Here is a 10,531-nt window from a genome sequence, read left to right as displayed (position 1 = left end):
CCACTGCCAACCCGCGTCCCAGTCTTTCCCACCACCACCACCACCATCACTTAAAACAGATAAAAAGATGTGACGGAAGAAGGGGATCGTCGTAGACCAATTCCCGGCTTGTATTTATTCTTTAGTCCGCGTCACCTTTCACGTTTTCCTTCTCGTTCGTGCTGTTTGGTCACCTTTATGTTATTTTTCAGAGTAATTAGTGAAAGTGTGCTCGGGAACTATTATTTTGTCTCTCTCTCTCTCTCTCTCTCTCTCTCTCTCTCTCTCTCTCTCTCTCTCTCTCTCTCTCTCTCTCTCTCTCTAAAATCACGCTTTTTTATGTTGTTTCCTTTTTTCCTTTCTAACACAAAACAGCGGGACATTAAAAGCAAACTGTCATTTATCTTTTTCTCATTTATAAGGGAGAGATAACGCGGGAAAGGGACTTCAGGTGGAGGGAGGGAGCGAGGGTTTGATTTCGGCCCACAGCGGAACCAAGGCATTGTAAGACATTTCGCCGCCCGAGAACACATGTTTGACAAAGCTTTCGTAGGAGTTGAGGGCATTTCCAGGAGTAGTTTTATGACCCTGGTGGTAGTTTGACCCTTCCTCTGTACCGTGAACCTGAAGAAACTCTCATTAGAACCCGACTGACCCCCTCTTTGACCTTTAGAAATAGCTGATATGAGAAGCAAAACTGTCTTATAATTTCAACCATATATGTTGGGCCCACATTCACCGCGTGATGGACGACGCGGGTTCGAATCCCCACGCTACCACCTCGGATTTTTCAGTCACCGCCGAGTGGCTTAAAACTACCCACATGCTGTCCTGAAGACCAGCCATCAACCCGGACTGTAGAGGAAACCGTCCAAGTGAATCAAGGAGGAGTTCCGGGGGGCAGCATGAGCCAAGAGAAGATGGCGCCACTATAAACACTTGCCTGCGCCATGACGGGCTGGGGCCAACTACCATCCAGACCCCCCAAGAGAGCCTACCGGCGCTATAGGCATACACGTAAAAAAAAAAAGAAAAAAAAGACAGGTGTTCGTCATTTTGGATTGGTCGATCAGTGAGTACCTGGGAAAACCTGGTGAAGGTAATCTGTGTTAACCGCGATGACACCCGGCCCTGTGCCCCGGGGTGAAGGGTTCTTGGGCTGTATTTTAACCCGGTAGCAGCGACGGGCCAAATTTGTGGCTTTACAGTGTAGCAGCGATGGGCCAAATTTGTGGCTTTACAAGTTTACAGTGTAGCAGCGATGGGCCAAATTTGTGCCATGATATAAACCCCCCAAAATAGATGATGCATAAACTGATCACAAATGCTTTGATATATATTATGAAATGGTTTGTGTGAGGGGTGATTTATTCTCATTTTTCTCGCTTAGAGGGACCATTTAGAAACATGATCCCTGCTGCTATCGGGTTAAGACACCATCGCTTCTCACATCGACTATTTCTGAAGGTCAAGGAGGGGATCAATCGGGTCTTCATGAGTGTTTTTAAGGTTCATGGCACAGAAGAAGGGTCAAACTACCACCAGGGTCATAAAACTACCCCTGGAAAGGCCTACAGCTCCTACGAAAGCCTTGTCAATTATGTGTTCCTTAGGTTCAGGGTACAGAAGAAGGGTCAAACTACCACCGGGGTCATAAAACTACCCCTGGAAAGGCCTACAGCTCCTACGAAAGCCTTGTCAAATATGTGTTCCTTAGGTTCAGGGTACAGAAGAAGGGTCAAACTACCACCGGGGTCATAAAACTACCCCTGGAAAGGCCTACAGCTCCTACGAAAGCCTTGTCAAATATGTGTTCCTTAGGTTCAGGGTACAGAAGAAGGGTCAAACTACCACCGGGGTCATAAAACTACCCCTGGAAAGGCCTACAGCTCCTACGAAAGCCTTGTCAAATATGTGAACTTGGGCGACGAAATGCTTTAAAATACGACCCTCCACAAGGTCAAGAGGCTGAAGTGATGGAGATGAGCACTGACGCAACACGTAGTTATGGTTCACACCCCAAATTCACCTTTACCCTGCTGACAAAGGGGCCCCAAAGCGGTTTGTTTACCTAGAACTGACCCTGTTCCTGGGAAAGGCGGGAAGGGGCGTGTGAAGGATTGGGGAGAAGCGAAGGGCGAGCTACGGGATGGGGACACGGGGCATTAGGTTGGTATTGTCAGATGCTCCCACCCCTCACACCAACTATCTCCAGAGGCCACAAAGGAGGTTAATCGACTTCTAATGAGTGTCCTTTTAAGTCCACGGTACAGAAGGTGGCTCAGACTACCACCAGGGTCATAAAAGTACCCCTGGAAATGCCCTAAACTCCCACGAAAGACTAGTAAATTACGTGTTCTTGGGAGCCAAAATGTTTAAAAATATGGCCCCCTTAGAATCGAGTCTTAATGAGTGTTCTTTTAGGTTCACGGTACAGAAGGCGGCTCAGACTACCACCAGGGTCATAAAAGTACCCCTGGAAATGCCCTAAACTCCCACGAAAGACTAGTAAATTACGTGTTCTTGGGCACAGAAATGTTTAAAAATATGGCCCCCTTAGAATCGAGTCTTAATGAGTGTTCTTTTAGGTTCACGGTACAGAAGAAGGCTCAGACTACCACCAGGGTCATAAAAGTACCCCTGGAAATGCCCTAAACTCTCACGAAAGACTAGTAAATTACGTGTTCTTGGGCACAGAAATGTTTAAAAATATTTATAGAATCGAGTCTTAATGAGTGTTCTTTTAGGTTCACGGTACAGAAGGCTCAGACTACCACCAGGGTCATAAAAGTACCCTGGAAATGCCCTAAACTCTCACGAAAGACTAGTAAATTACGTGTTCTTGGGCACAGAAATGTTTAAAAGTATGGCTTGGCTATAGAATCGAGTCTTAATGAGTGTTCTTTTAGGTTCACGGTACAGAAGAAGGCTCAGACTACCACCAGGGTCATAAAAGTACCCCTGGAAATGCCCTAAACTCTCACGAAAGACTAGTAAATTACGTGTTCTTGGGCACAGAAATGTTTAAAAATATGGCCCCCTTAGAATCGAGTCTTAATGAGTGTTCTTTTAGGTTCACGGTACAGAAGGCGGCTCAGACTACCACCAGGGTCATAAAAGTACCCCTGGAAATGCCCTAAACTCTCACGAAAGACTAGTAAATTACGTGTTCTTGGGCACAGAAATGTTTAAAAATATGGCCCCCTTAGAATCGAGTCTTAATGAGTGTTCTTTTAGGTTCACGGTACAGAAGAAGGCTCAGACTACCACCAGGGTCATAAAACTACCCCTGGAAATGCCCTAAACTCCCATGAAAGCCAAGTAAGTTACATGTTCTTGGGAGCCAAAATGTTTAAAAATATGGCCCCCTTAGAATCGAGTCTTAATGAGTGTCTTTTTAAGTCCACGGTACAGAAGGTGGCTCAGACTACCATCAGTGTCATAAAAGTACCCCTGGAAATGCCCTAAACTCCCACGAAAGACTAGTAAATTACGTGTTCGTGGGCACAGAAATGTTTAAAAATATGGCCGTATATAAGGACTTGAATGGGAGGGGGAGGAGCCTAACAGCGAAAGGATAGAGAAAACCCATTGAACAGAGCAGAAGAGTTTTGAGTCAGAGAGGGGAGGAGGAGGTCCATGGAAGAGGGGGAGGACTCCAGTAGACTAGGGGCTATGAGACATTTCCCCGCCCAAGAACACATATTTGACAAGGCTTTCGTAGGAGTTGTGGGCATGTCCAGGAGTAGTACTATGACCCTGGTGGTAGTTTGACCCTTCCTCTGTACCGTGAACCTAAGGAACACATATTTGACAAGGCTTTCGTAGGAGTTGTGGGCATGTCCAGGAGTAGTTTTATGACCCTGGTGGTAGTTTGACCCTTCATCTGTACCGTGAACCTAAGGAAACGCTCATTAGAACCCAACTGACCCCCTCTTTAACCTTTAGAAATTGTTAATGTGAGAAGCAAAAGTCTCATATCAACTATTTCTAAAGGTCAAAGAGGGGGTCAGTCGGGTTCTATTGAGTGTTTCTTTAGGTTCACGGTACAGAGGGGTCAACTACTACCAAGGGGGTCAAAACTACCCCCTGAAAATGCCCCCAAAAGCCTTGTCAAATGTCATGTATGTAGGTTCACGGTACAGAGGAAGGGTCAAACTACCACCAGGGACATAAAACTACCCCTGGAAATGCCCCAAACTCTTACGAAAGCCTTGTCAAATATGTGTTCCTTAGGTTCACGGTACAGAGGAAGGGTCAAACTACCACCAGGGCCATATAACTACTCCTGGAAATGCCCCAAACTCTTACGAAAGCCTTGTCAAATATGTGTTCCTTAGGTTCACGGTACAGAGGAAGGACCAAACTACCACCAGGGTCATAAAACTACTCCTGGAAATGCCCCAAACTATTACGAAAGCCTTGTCAAATATGTGTTCCTTAGGTTCACGGTACAGAGGAAGGACCAAACTACCACCAGGGTCAAAAAACTAATCCTGGAAATGCCCCAAACTCTTACAAAAGCCTTGTCAAATATGTGTTCCTTAGGTTCACGGTACAGAGGAAGGGTCAAACTACCACCAGGGCCATAAAACTACCCTGGAAATGCCCCAAACTCTTACGAAAGCCTTGTCAAATATGTGTTCCTTAGGTTCACGGTACAGAGGAAGGGTCAAACTACCACCAGGGCCATAAAACTACTCCTGGAAATGCCCCAAACTCTTACAAAAGCCTTGTCAAATATGTGTTCCTTAGGTTCACGGTACAGAAGAACCACCAGGGCCATAAAACTACTCCTGGAAATGCCCCAAACTCATACGAAATCCTTGTCAAATATGTGAACTTGGGCACTAGCTAGAAGTATCGGGAGGGGTTGTTTGGAGAGAGAGGGACGAGGCTGGGTCCCTATTTTCAAACATTCCGGGGCTCACACACCACATCTGTTAACTCTGGTAGAGGTTGTGTTGGTGGGTAGATGTACGAGCCTAGTGAGAGTTTGACAAAGCATACGGGGCTTGCGGGAACCTTATAGAAGAAGTAAGGGAGAGAGTGAGGGTCCTGAGGGAAGGGAGGGCGTGGTGGGAGGGAAGGACTACAAGAATGGGAGAAGGGAAGAGTTGGGGAGGGAGGGGAGGGCGGGAGAGGAAGCCTTTAACATACCTGACCTTGGAAAGAGAAAGGAAAGGACATAGGACCAGTCAGAGGTTACATACTTCAGGGGCCACTGACCACCGCCGCCCGGGCTGTGTGGTGGGACAGGTGTGTGAACGGGCAGGTGTATTGTGTTGGGGTTCCAGGTATAGTGAATTAGGAGACAGGTGTAGTGTGTTGGAGTGCCAGGTGTGTGTAGTGGTGCCGGTAGTAATTATACATATCATGCAAATAAAGAAAAAAATAGACAGATAAATAGAAGGATAGCTAGTTAGATACCAGCAAACTAGGATGGAATATTTAGACACAAACTTTTGATCGGTGTATAACTTAACAAACGGTCTCTTTCCCGACGATACAAGGCTCCTAATAGCTGTGTATATTGCTCTCAGGTAAGGGTTCAGAAAAAGGTACAACTAGATACTCAGGAACGCTAAAAAATAGAAGAAATAAAAAGTTCACCGATGGGACAAAGAAAAAAAAGTCTGGAATGAAAAGGAAAAAAAATGTAGAATGTTTTAGGAGTTTATCAGTCAGAGCATACGGAGAGAGAGAGAGAGAGAGAGAGAGAGAGAGAGAGAGAGAGAGAGAGAGAGAGAGAGAGAGAGAATTAACAAGTACATAATAAAAATAATATGTTCTACTTAAGGACAAATAAACCACGAACCAACATTGAACATAAACATTACAAGAGAAACAAAAAAAAACAAAAAAATACCCTGCCATATATTTAGACTAAACATCATTATAACCTCAAACTTGGCAGGTCTTGAAAAAAAAAAAAAACTAAGACTCTTTTTACACATGAATCACTCAAGTCGATAATATAAGACAATTTGGCTTCTCATTACCTATTTCTAAAGGTCAAAGAAGGGGTCAATCGGGTTCTAATGTGTTTCTTTAAGTTCACGGTACAGAGGAAGGGTCACACTACCACCAGGGCCATAAAACTACTCCTGGAAATGTCCCAAACTCCTATGAAAGCCTTGTCAAATGTGTGTTTCTTAGGTTCACGGCACAGAGGAAGGGTCACACTACCACCAGGGCCATAAAACTACTCCTGGAAATGTCCCAAACTCCTATGAAAGCCTTGTCAAATGTGTGTTTCTTAGGTTCACGGCACAGAGGAAGGGTCAAACTACCACCAGGGCCATAAAACTACTACTGGAAATGTCCCAAACTCCTATGAAAGCCTTGTCAAATGTGTGTTTCTTAGGTTCATGGCACAGAGGAAGGGTCAGACTACCACCAGGGCCTTAAAACTACTCCTGGAAATGTCCCAAACTCCTATGAAAGCCTTGTCAAATGTGTGTTTCTTAGGTTCATGGTACAGAGGAAGGGTCAAACTACCACCAGGGCCATAAAACTACTCCTGGAAATGTCCCAAACTCCTATGAAAGCCTTGTCAAATGTGTGTTTCTTAGGTTCACGGCACAGAGGAAGGGTCACACTACCACCAGGGCCATAAAACTACTCCTGGAAATGTCCCAAACTCCTATGAAAGCCTTGTCAAATGTGTGTTTCTTTAGGTTCACGGCACAGAAGAAGGGTCAAACTACCACCAGGGCCATAAAACTACTCCTGGAAATGTCCCAAACTCCTATGAAAGCCTTGTCAAATGTGTGTTTCTTAGGTTCACGGTACAGAGGAAGGGTCAAACTACCACCAGGGCCATAAAACTACTCCTGGAAATGTCCCAAACTCCTATGAAAGCCTTGTCAAAAGTGTGTTTCTTAGGTTTACGGCACAGAGGAAGGGTCAAACTACCACCAGGGCCATAAAACTACTCCTGGAAATGTCCCAAACTCCTATGAAAGCCTTGTCAAATGTGTGCTTCTTAGGTTCACGGCACAGAGGAAGGGTCACACTACCACCAGGGCCATAAAACTACTCCTGGAAATGTCCCAAACTCCTATGAAAGCCTTGTCAAATGTGTGTTTCTTAGGTTCACGGCACAGAGGAAGGGTCAAACTACCACCAGGGCCATAAAACTACTCCTGGAAATGTCCGAAACTCCTACGAAAGCCTTGTCAAATATGTGTTTCTTAGGTTCACGGCACAGAGGAAGGGTCAAACTACCACCAGGGCCATAAAACTACTCCTGGAAATGTCCCAAACTCCTATGAAAGCCTTGTCAAATGTGTGTTTCTTTAGGTTCACGGTACAGAGGAAGGGTCAAACTACCACCAGGGCCATAAAACTACTCCTGGAAATGTCCCAAACTCCTACGAAAGCCTTGTCAAATATGTGTTTTTGGACAACGAAATGTTTAGTAATACGGCTATCATGCTCTCCACAATGACAACCAATAGACGAAAAAAAAAGGAAGAAAAAATTAACCTAACGTAATTGAAGATTTATAAACGTGAATGCAAAACACTGAAAGGACACTGACGGAGAAAAAAGTTTTAATAATGATGATGATGATGATGATGGTGGTGGTGAGAGACAGCAGTGGTGGTGATGGTGGTGGTGGTGGTGGTGTTAGTGAAAGCGGTCGGTTGGTTTAGGAGTGGTGGTGGTGGTGGTGGTAGGGGGTGGGGGGGTTAATGGGGGGATGGGGTTATGTCGCCGTCTCTGTGGTTTGTGGATGAGTAAAATAAGCTCACTGCCACCCCCTCCCCCCTCCTCCCCCCCTCTTCCTCCCCCCTCCTCCTCCTTCTCCTCCCCTCTTCCTCCCCTCCTTCCTCCCTCCATCCTTACTATCTCCAACCCCACCACAACCTCGAGAGAGAGAGAGAGAGAGAGAGAGAGAGAGAAATGAAAACACTCAGACACAAAGAAAGAAAAAGAGAGAAAGAGAGAGAGATAAGAAAGAGGAGGGGAGGAGGAAGGGGAGGAGGGAGAGGAATCGCAATGTTACCTCCCCAGCCCCTCTTCCCTTCTCCTCCTCCTCCTCCTCCTCCTCCTCCTCCTCCTCCTCCTCCCTCTCTGCACTTCCCCATTACATATTCCATTCTCTCCCTTACTTTCTCTCCTCCCCAATAGTCTCTCTCTCTATCTGTCTCTCTCTCTCGTTAGTCGTAGTAGTAGTAGTAGTAATAGTAGTAGTAGTAGTAGTAGTAGTAGTGGTAGTAGTAGTAGAGAGAGAGAGAGAGAGAGAGAGAGTCGGTCAGCCAGTCAGTCACTCACTCACTCGGTCGCTCAATCATAGAACACCAACAATCAAGAACAAAAACAACAACAACATCAACAACAACAACAAATCAAACATGAACACTTTTTATATACATCGTTACATAAAACCACCACCACCACCACCACCACCTTGCTTATTTTATCTTTTTTTTCTCAAGCATGTAAACAAATCCCTCAGACCTTTTCCTGATTCCTTCCGCTTGTTAAGTTTTCGTGAGAGGGCGTTAGCTTTACCATTATTTTAAACTACTTTTGTGATAATTAGTGAACTTTGGTGCTGCGATACGTTAAAAGAGAAGAAGAGGAGGAAGAAAGATGAATGTTTTGATAAGTATAGAATAAGTCGCCTTAAGGTGTTTATTCAAAGAGGAGGGAAAAATAGATTCAACGACTTTGTAAAATACGAACTCACACTAACAATAACAAAGACGTAATAGAGATAAAAAGGACAAATTGACAGACTGGCTTATCAAACTTCCAACAGCAAAAATTGAGTAGCGGGCTTTTTTTAATGTCTGTAAAATAATAATAATAATAATAATAATAATAATAATAATAATAATAATAATAATAATAATAATGATGATGATAAAAAGAACAAAAGCTGTGTTGACTAAAAAGGAGGAAGAGGAAAAAGATTAGACCACAAGACTCATCAAAATACTAACAATAAAAAAGACGTAATTAAGAAAAAAATAGACTGACCGGCTTATCAAACTTCCAACAGCAATGATTTAATAAAAGAAGAGAATGGCCGATCAAAATAACGAACAAAAACTGTGTTGAGTAAAACGGAGGAAGAGGAAAACGATTAGACCACACGACTTATCATCAAAATTCTAACTAAGAACGACAATGATGAAGATTGATTTAACTATATATCAGTGTACCACCAACGACAACAATAATAAAATCTCATGAAAGAGGAAAGGAAAAAATAGATTCGGGCTATCATAACATTAACAACAAAGAATGAAAAGAAAAGAAAATAATAGATTGCTCGGCCCATCATAACATTAACTAACAACAAAGAATGAAAAGAAAAGAAAATAATAGATTAACAACAAAGAATGAAAAGAAAAGAAAATAATAGATTGCTCGGCCCATCATAACATTAACTAACAACAAAGAATGAAAAGAAAAGAAAATAATAGATTGCTCGGCCCATCATAACATTAACTAACAACAAAGAATGAAAAGAAAAGAAAATAATAGACATTAACTAACAACAAAGAATGAAAAGAAAAGAAAATAATAGATTCCACGGCCTATCATAACATTAACAACAAAGAATGAAAAGAAAAGAAAATAATAGATTCCACGGCCTATCATAATATTAACTCATAACAACAGCAATAAAGAACAAAATGAGCCGGAAAACAACCTCAACGCCTGATCATAATCCTAGCTAACGAAAACTCTACACTATGCAAAGACAAAAGATAAACAAACAATGCAATTAGTAGAGTAGGAGAGGTAGGTAGCCGGGTCCTCTTCCTCTCCTTACCTTAGTGTCACCGGTGGTAGAAGAGGGTAGTAGGTCAATCCTGTAAGGGGGCGTGTTCCTCTCTTTCTCTCGTCACTCCTCGGCCGTACCCTCCTTTGCCCGAGCCTGCTGCACAGCGTATGATTGCAAAGTCTGGAGCGCGCTGGCTTATATAGCTTGGCTGGGGGTTGGGACGAGTTGTCAGCGAGTCCTTTTTTCTTCTTTGCGTTGGTCTTTTGGGTTTTTTTCTTTCTTTCTTGGGGTTCTGGGAAGTCCATTTCGTTTTTGTTTTGTCTCCTTTCCTTTGTTCGCTTTTTTGCAGAAGTGAGTGTGCGTGGAAGATGGAGTTATAACACACGCACACACACACACACACACACACACACACACACACAACTCCGTGGCGCAACTGGTAGAGTGCCGAGCTGCCAGGCTTCACGGTCTGACAGGCCGGCGGTTCGAGCCCCGCTCAGGCCGGATTCTTCCCGTTGACTAGGAGTGGTTACTGTCCCCCCTATTTTCGCTCTAAAAACCTTAAAAATAGACGTAGTGCCCCGAAATTTAAATATGTTGTAGCTTAGACATAGAGCTTTCCAGAATGGTATAGCATGTCAAAATCAGATGACGATCAAACTGGGTGACTTGCGCTGGGTGGGTCCTCTTGACATGTGACCAAGTTGTAAAGGCTCGCGTCTGTTCGTTAATCTCTCTCTCCATATTTTACCATCTTCTTCAACCACATTTCTTCTTTCCTTCTTTTTGTTTGTCTATTCATAT

General features: G+C 43.8%; 1 protein-coding gene and 1 long non-coding RNA gene across 7 annotated transcripts in view; one reads left to right on the top strand and one right to left on the bottom strand.

Moving 5' to 3' along the window:
• The window catches only part of LOC126988229 (uncharacterized), a 17,721-nt gene extending 7,821 nt beyond the window's left edge, over positions 1–9,900 (bottom strand). For all 6 annotated transcript variants that reach the window (XR_007741753.1, XR_007741755.1, XR_007741754.1 and 3 more), the window contains exon 1: positions 9,776–9,900. The gene's annotated coding sequence lies outside the window, so the exon portion shown is untranslated. The remainder of the gene's footprint in view (positions 1–9,775) is intronic.
• LOC126988230 (uncharacterized) overlaps positions 1–10,531 on the top strand; it is a 44,520-nt gene that overhangs the window by 12,279 nt on the left and 21,710 nt on the right. The gene's annotated exons all lie outside the window — the stretch shown is intronic.

This window comes from Eriocheir sinensis, chromosome 68 (assembly GCF_024679095.1).
Source record: "Eriocheir sinensis breed Jianghai 21 chromosome 68, ASM2467909v1, whole genome shotgun sequence".
In the NCBI taxonomy this organism is placed as follows: Eukaryota; Metazoa; Arthropoda; class Malacostraca; order Decapoda; family Varunidae; genus Eriocheir; species Eriocheir sinensis.
This window is presented reverse-complemented; position numbering and strand designations above follow the sequence as displayed.